Source organism: Cygnus atratus, unplaced genomic scaffold, assembly GCF_013377495.2.
Source record: "Cygnus atratus isolate AKBS03 ecotype Queensland, Australia unplaced genomic scaffold, CAtr_DNAZoo_HiC_assembly HiC_scaffold_45, whole genome shotgun sequence".
Lineage (NCBI taxonomy): Eukaryota > Metazoa > Chordata > Aves > Anseriformes > Anatidae > Cygnus > Cygnus atratus.
In genome coordinates, this window is record NW_026110051.1 from 146,263 (window position 1) to 153,705 (window position 7,443).

Sequence of the window (7,443 nt, forward strand, 5' to 3'; positions counted from 1 at the left end):
CCCACAAACCTCCGTGGACTCCTGGAGCCCCTTGGCCTGGCACACCGCATGTCTCTGGGGCACTCAGGCATCTCTTTGGAGCAACAAAGCATATCCAAACGGTAGACAAGCATCTTCCTTGAGGAGCCAAGGACCTCCTTGGGGTAGCGTGGCATTTCCACAGGGCACCCAATCATCTTCCCAAGGGAAACAAGCACCTCTCTTGAGGCAGCAAGCGTCTCTGCACAACATTCAGAAATCCCACTGCAGCAATCAAGTATCTCCCCAGGCGACAGAAGCATCTCCGTCGGGACATACAAGCACATTCCTGCAGAACCCAAACATCTCCCCAGAGCATCCACGCACCTTCCTGGAACACTCCAATAACTTTTTGGGACACGTAAGAATGTCACCGGGGGATCCTAAAATCTCCCACAGTGTCCCCAGCATGTTTCTGGACCACCCAAGGAACATTCTAAGGCACTTTGCGTGTCCCTGAAGGCCCCAGGAATCTCCCTGGACCACCCAAGCATTACTGCTGGGCACCCAAGCATGAATATTTTCAGGACCCAAGCAGTCCACAGAAGCAGAAAAGCATTTCCAAGGGCACACAGGAATCTCCTATGGGCACAGAATGGCCTGGGGCACATAATCGTCTCTCGGGAGCACCCAGGAATTTCCCTCCAGCAATGAAACGCCTCTCTGGAGAAACCATGCATCGCCCTGGGTCAGTCAAACATCTCCCTAGGTACACAAGCATCTCCCTGGGGAATCCAAGCACCTTCCTGGAGGACCCAAGGAGCTTCTCGAAGTATGCAAGCATTTCCCCATGGCCCCCAAGCACCACAAGTGGCACCTAAGCACCTCCCTAGAGGCTGCCACCACCTGCCTCTGGGTCACAAGCTCCTCCCGGGAGCACTCAAATATCTCACAGGGACACGCCAGCATCTCCTGCATCTCACATACTCCAAGATACTCCTGCATCTGATTGGAGAATCCAGCCGTCTCCCCAGGGCTCCAAAATACCACCTGGGGCACACAAGTATCTCATTGGACATGGGAAGCACCTCCCTTGGAACCCCAGAGCTTCTGTGGGGTGCAGGAGCCCCTCCCCGGGTCATTCAAGTATGTCCACAGGGCACCCAAGCATATCCCCAGGGGACGTAAGCATTTTCCTGGTGGACCCATGCATCTCCTATTAGCACTCAAGCAGCTCGCTATGGATGCACTGAAAAATTCTCCCACACCACAAAAACATCTCCTTGGAGAAGTTAGGATTCTACCTAGAGCACCAAATCATCTCCCTTGGGCACCCAAGCACATCCTTCAGGCATCTCTCCTGTTGCATCCCAACCCCTCTTTGCATTACCCAAAAGCATCTCCCCTTAGAAAAGAAGCATCTCCTTGGAGGACCCAAGCACCTCCCTGGGAAAGAGTAGCATCAACTGTGGGCACCCAACTGTGTAAAAGGAGCACCCAAGAACATCCTTGTAGCACCCAAGCATCTCCCTAAGGCAAACCAGCACGGGACAGCCAAACACCTCGCTGGGGAACGCAATCACCTCCCTTGAAGACCAAGGATCTCCCTGGTGTACCCAGGCATTTTCCCAGGGCATGCTGGCATCTCCTCAGGGCATCCAAGCACCTTCCAGGAGCACACCATCTTCTCCTGGAGGCACACGAGAACATGCCCAGAGCACCCAAGCATAGATTTGGAGCAAGAAAGCACAACACAGGGGCCCCCAGGCATGTCTCTGGAGCACGCAAGCATCTCCTTTGTGCAATGTAGCATCTCCTCAAGGTACACAAGCACCTCCAGGGGCATCCAGACATCTTCCTGGGGACCCCCAGCACTTCCCTGTGGTCCACAAGCACCTCCCAGGGGGAGAAGCGAGCTTGTTTCCAGTAAACCAGTGCTTCTCATCAGAGGAGACATACATCTCCCCGAAGCACCCAAACATCGTTCTCTTTATTCCTGTCAATAACAAACTACAGCAGTGAGAATCAAAAGCAAACTAGAAACACCTTCCTCCCTTACACACTCTTCTACCTCCTTCCCGCAAGCAGCACAGGAGAATGGCGAAGGGGGGCCCGGGCCTCCCGCTCCGCTGTGGGCTGCTCTCCACAGGCAGCAGCTCCACTCCAGAGTCTGCTTCTCTGGGGCCTCTCCATGGACTGCAGCCTCCTTCAGGCCAGATCCACCTGCTCCTCCATGGGCTCCTCTGGCGGCGGGTCCTTTCTGGAGCCATCTGGGGATGGTTCTCGCTTGCCTTGCGGCATCTCCTGGGCTCTTCTCACACAAGCTGCCCCTGCAGAACCCCCCTATCAAAACCTTGCCGCATAAGACATACAGAAGGACACCAAGGGACTGGTCTTGTAGTTCCAGTTTTATTCAGAGAGATCTTCCCCAGGGAAGCTCTGTGGCTCCCTGGCTGTTCAGGGCCAGCAGCGCAGTGCTGCCAACCTAGCCCATCTTGATGCGGGTTGCTGCTGTACTTGACATTGCAGGATCTCTATGGTCCCAGCTGCCAGGTGACGGATCGATGGATGGGTGTCATATTCCAAATGCATTTGGAGGTCTGTGACAGAAAGACACAGAGCAGAGATGAAACCCGTTGACCTACAGAGACCATCCATCATCACTCTGGACCATGCCAACCCCATCGTATACTTCTAGGGCCAGCAGGAACAGGTCAGACTAGCATGTCCCTTTGCCCCTGCAGCATTTCCTTGGAGCAGGACAAGGCACAGAGCTGCAGACTGCAGGGGCTCTGGCCCCTGTCACTTGGTCCCAGTACCCCCAGCACTGCCCTCACTCACAGGTGATGATCATCTGCAGCTTCTCTTTGTCTAGGTCCCTGGAATGCAATGCAGCAAACGCTAGGAAAAGAGCACCAATCAGATCCATCACAGCCCCTGGTATAGACAGGGCCGTGCCCTCCCCCCCCTGCCCCCAGCACCCCTGCAAGCACGGTGCCCAAGGAGGAACCTGAGCGAGGCACACACCAGGCCCACCTGCATGGGCAGGGGGCTGAGGGAGGCACAGGGCTCCTGGGGGTACAATCAGGGGCTTCAGGGCCCACAGGGCTGCGCCTTGCTGCCAGGCCAGGGCCCAGACAGGGAAGCGGGGCCTGGGCTCACCGATGAATTTGATAGCCTTCTGTCGCAAGTTGGCCTGAGCGTCCTCCAGGTATGGCAGGCTCTGCTGCAGGTATCCGCCCACCCTGCTGCTCTTCTGCTTGAGCTGGAGAAAGCACAAGGGCGCGGGGCTCACATACCCTCCCCAGCCAGCCGGACCAGTCCCTCCTGCCAGCACCCCCCTCCCCCTTTCCCCCAGGCCATCCCCAGCTCCCAGCCAGGAGCTCTGTGGGGCTGAGGTTTGGAGAGAGTTAGGAGACCCTTCTGTCCCGCTGCCAAGGCCCAGATGGGCTAGGGTCTCCTCCCGCATCCTGGGGGTGGGGAAGGCAGAGGGGCCTGCAGAAGAGCCCCTGGGGCTCTGTGCTGGAGGGAAGGGAGCCACAGTGCAGCAGCAGGTGGTGGACTCTGGGCTGGAGCAGCGCAGGCCACGCACAGCTGCACAGCCCACAGCCTGGGCACATCGGGCAAGCTTGTCCATTTGGGGCCTGGGGCTGGGCAGTTCTCCTTACCAAGTACTCCGTAATCCTAGTGGTGTCTTCGTTCTGAGCCAGGTGCTCAAGCTGTTTCCACTTCAGGAACATTGTACAAGCGAGTAGGACTATTGCAGACGCCTGTGGAGAAGCAGAGGCAGGGAGATGGCACCGCACACACATATCTAAAGTGTCTGATTGCCTGCTGCCCTGCCCCCCCCATGCCCAGAATACCCCTCTGGTGTCAGCACACCCAGTGCCCACATCAACGGCCAGGTCTGAAATCTGTACCTTGGCCACGCTCTCAGCCTCGTCACTCATCCGGAAAAACAGTGGAATAAGGGCCCTGCGCACGGTCGTCTTCATTGCTCCTTTTTTCCACCACACCACAGACTCCATCAAGTCTTTGAAGAGGAGCATGGAGCGCTCTCGCACCTCACTGGACACCTGTTAGGGAGGACAAAAGGAGGATTTCAGCAACTGCCAGCCTCCCCCCTGCCCATGGGGAGCAAGGGCCGTAGGGTGGCTGATGTGAAGGATGAAGCCTTGTATTTCAATCAAAGGAGCTGGAGGCCCACACGAGGCAAAGCAACAGGTTTCCAGCACAGGGTGCCTGTACCATAGAGTGTGCTCCAAGCCAGCCCACTTTTACTACCAGCTGCACCAGCCATGTCAAAGTATAGCTCCCTGGGAAAGGGCTGAGGAGGATATATGGCTGGCCTTCGATAAGGCTTCTGGGGCACACTCTGTCTCCTCAGCTTCTGCCTTTCTGCCTCAGCACAGGGAACTTTTGACTGTGTTGAGTTGTCAACCTGACAGGGAGAAGCCCTGTTGGACTGCAGAGCCCAGAAGACAGCCCACAGGAGCCCAGAGGAGCAGAGAGAGGAGAAGGCCCTGCCCAAGTGCTGCCCACAGGCCTGGGCTGAAGGGCAGTGCCATTGCGGAGTGCCCATCTACAGGGCTCAGTCACCCACAGCAGCCTTACGTTGTTGAAAAGAGGCAGGAGTCTCTCAGCCAGTGCCAGAGCGATGGGGCTGGCCTCCTTCTTCTCCAGATGACCGATCACATTTTTGAAGATAGTCAGGGCCTTCACAGTGATGTGTGTGTTGTCATACTGCAGAGTCTCCATGACTTCTGGCAGCAGGACCCGCACGTCCCTCACCTGTACAGAAAGACACCATTTGCTTTTAGTGAAGAAAATGGCCACCTTAGCCAAGATGCTCTGGTTACAGAGCACCATCATCCTGCTCACTTCCTGGCAGCTGCCATGGGAATCTCACCAACAACCTTCCGTCAGGCAACGGCCATGAGTGTGGTGATTAAGTAGCTGGGAGAGCAGGGCACGGGGAAGGGAGGTGATGAGAGCAAGGGCTCTGTTTCCCCCACTGAGTCGCCCCCTTTGTAAATGTCCCCCAGGGAATCCATTTGGAAAGCTCCTGGGATGTTCCACAAGCAGACACCAGGCCCCACCACCACCATCACCCCACCTCCTGACTCCCAGCTAATGACAAGCCATGGCGTTGCCTCCTGTCCCAGCACGAGGCTGCCAACAGGGCTTTGCTTGGCAAAGTCCGGCTCACCATCTCAGATCTCTCCGACAACATGACGAGGGCTCTGAGCACCAGCCAGAGAATCGGCAGGTTGTGAAGACTCAGAAGCAGCAGCAGCTTTTCTGGGTCACATAAATCCGCTAGTACTTTTTCAGTTGGATGCATCATCTGAAATGAACACAGCCGTGAGAGATGGGCAGAGCCTGCAGCATGCCCGTCACCCTGCAGCTCCTGGCTCCCCTGGCAGCTCAGGGCAGGGTGCAGGGGACACACACCCTGGTGCCCGTCCAGGTGCCCGTCCTGGGGCAGCCGTGCCTGCAGAAGAAAACAGGGCCCCTCTGTGCCCTGTGCGTGGCACCACGCAGCACCTTTTCTTTGCCTGCTCCTCCTGCCCTCTGGCTGTCCGCAGCCTCTTGCTGCCATGCCTCTGAGGAGCAACAGACCAGCATGAACTGGCACGAAGCAGGCACTGGAAGCAGGTGGCTACAGGTGCTACTTGTCCCCGGTCTCACAGCCTGCCCAGACTGTGCAAAGACCATGGCTCTGCCCCAGCCCCAGCCATTGCTGTGACAATACCCCTGGCCCTGCCACTGCCACAGGTTTCCAGTTTTTCTTAGGGCGCTGGCCCTAAGGGGCTGTGTCTATGAGTCCTGGAAGAAGTGACAGTTTGGGGAAGATGGGGCGGGGAGAGGACTGTGCCTCTTTCCTGGAGGAGAGCACACAGCCCTGAAGAGGAGCAAGGTGTGTTCTCTGGTTACTCACAGCCAAGTTAAGAAGGCTGGTGTGCTCTGTCTGGACGTGCAAAGACCAGCACACCCGTTTGTCCTGGAGAACGTTCTGTAGCTCGTGCAAGATCTTCCCTGAAGTCATTGGAAGGGAAAGCATCGCCTTCCAGATGTCCAGCGTAGTGCTGCAAGCCCAGAACACTCTGTTGGCAGGGCTGCCCTGCCCACAGAGCTGCGACCCAGACAAGCCCCGCAGGTCCCAGGCTATCCTGCAGCCCTGGCCCTGACCCACCCCGTGCTTAGGGAACTGTTGGGGCTGGTACCTGTCAAGTGACGGAAGGCTGGTCAGCACATTTATGAGAGCTTCCCTGGGAAACTGGTTAGTCAGTGCCCTCAGTACTAAGAAGAAGCTCTGCCGGAGTAAAGATGTGCTGTTGCTCTTTTTTAGGTTTTCATGGAGGAACCTCAGAATCTTTTGCACCTGGAGGGGACACAGAAGAGAATGTAGCTGCCACTGGACTGCAGCCACTTGCCCAGCTGCCACTGAAATTGCTGCTGGGTATGCGAGGCAGGATGTGAGCAAGGCTTGAAAGGGCTCAAGGGCAGGGCAATCCAGCCACGGGCTGCTTACTTCCATCAGCCAAGAGGCAGGGTCTCTCACGGCCACTTCCAGCATGAACTTGGCCCACTGCTGCTTCTTATCGATGCAGCAGTCTCTCATGGTCTCAAGTGTCCTGAGGACGATGGCTGTCCTCTGAGGAGGCTGGAGGTATTTTCCAAATGGCTACGGAAGGAAGGAAGGAAGGAAGGAAGGAAGGAAGGAAGGAAGGAAGGAAGGAAGGAAGGAAGGAAGGAAGACATGACACATTGAGTCAGAGAGCAGCGCCTGGGGAGGGAAGATCAGGGGAAAGGAGGAAGAAAGACCCTCCCTTCAGGGCAGAGCTGTGCTGACAGCCCCCACCTGTGCCCAGCTTTGCCTCGCAGGCACCCCTGAGCTGCAGGCTGCTCTGGAACACAGGGAAGGGGAGATGGCCTGGCTGGAGGGTGCCTGCGTCCTTACCTCCTGATCAGAACAGCTAGAAATGAAAGCAGACAGCCTCCAGATCCTTTCCATGGCTCTCTCCTTTACAAGTTTGTTCTGAGAGCTCGCAAAGCATAGCAGCACCTGCAGGAAGCAAAGCTGCTGGTCTGCTCTGGGAGCTGACAACTGCTCCAGCAGAAGCAGCACTGCTGAACTCCTGGCTGGAGTCACAATGTTCATTAGGGATTCCCAGAGCTGGAGCAAAGCCCTCAGTGGGTCACTGAGCCATGGGGTCCCTTCACACAAATCCCAAGGCCAACCCTGTAGCCAGGCAAGTAGGCAGATGCCATCCCAGGGAAGCCCTAGCTCCTTCCCATTCCCGCCCCCAGAACACAGTTCCCTGTCCCCTCTCCATGAAGGCTGGCTTTTGGAGCAACGTCCTGGTTTCAGCTGGGATAGAGTTAATTTTCCTCCTGGTAGCTGGTGTGGTGCTGTGTTTTGCATTTAGGGTGAGAATAATGTTGGTAACACACTGATGTTTTAATTGTCGCAGAGCAGTG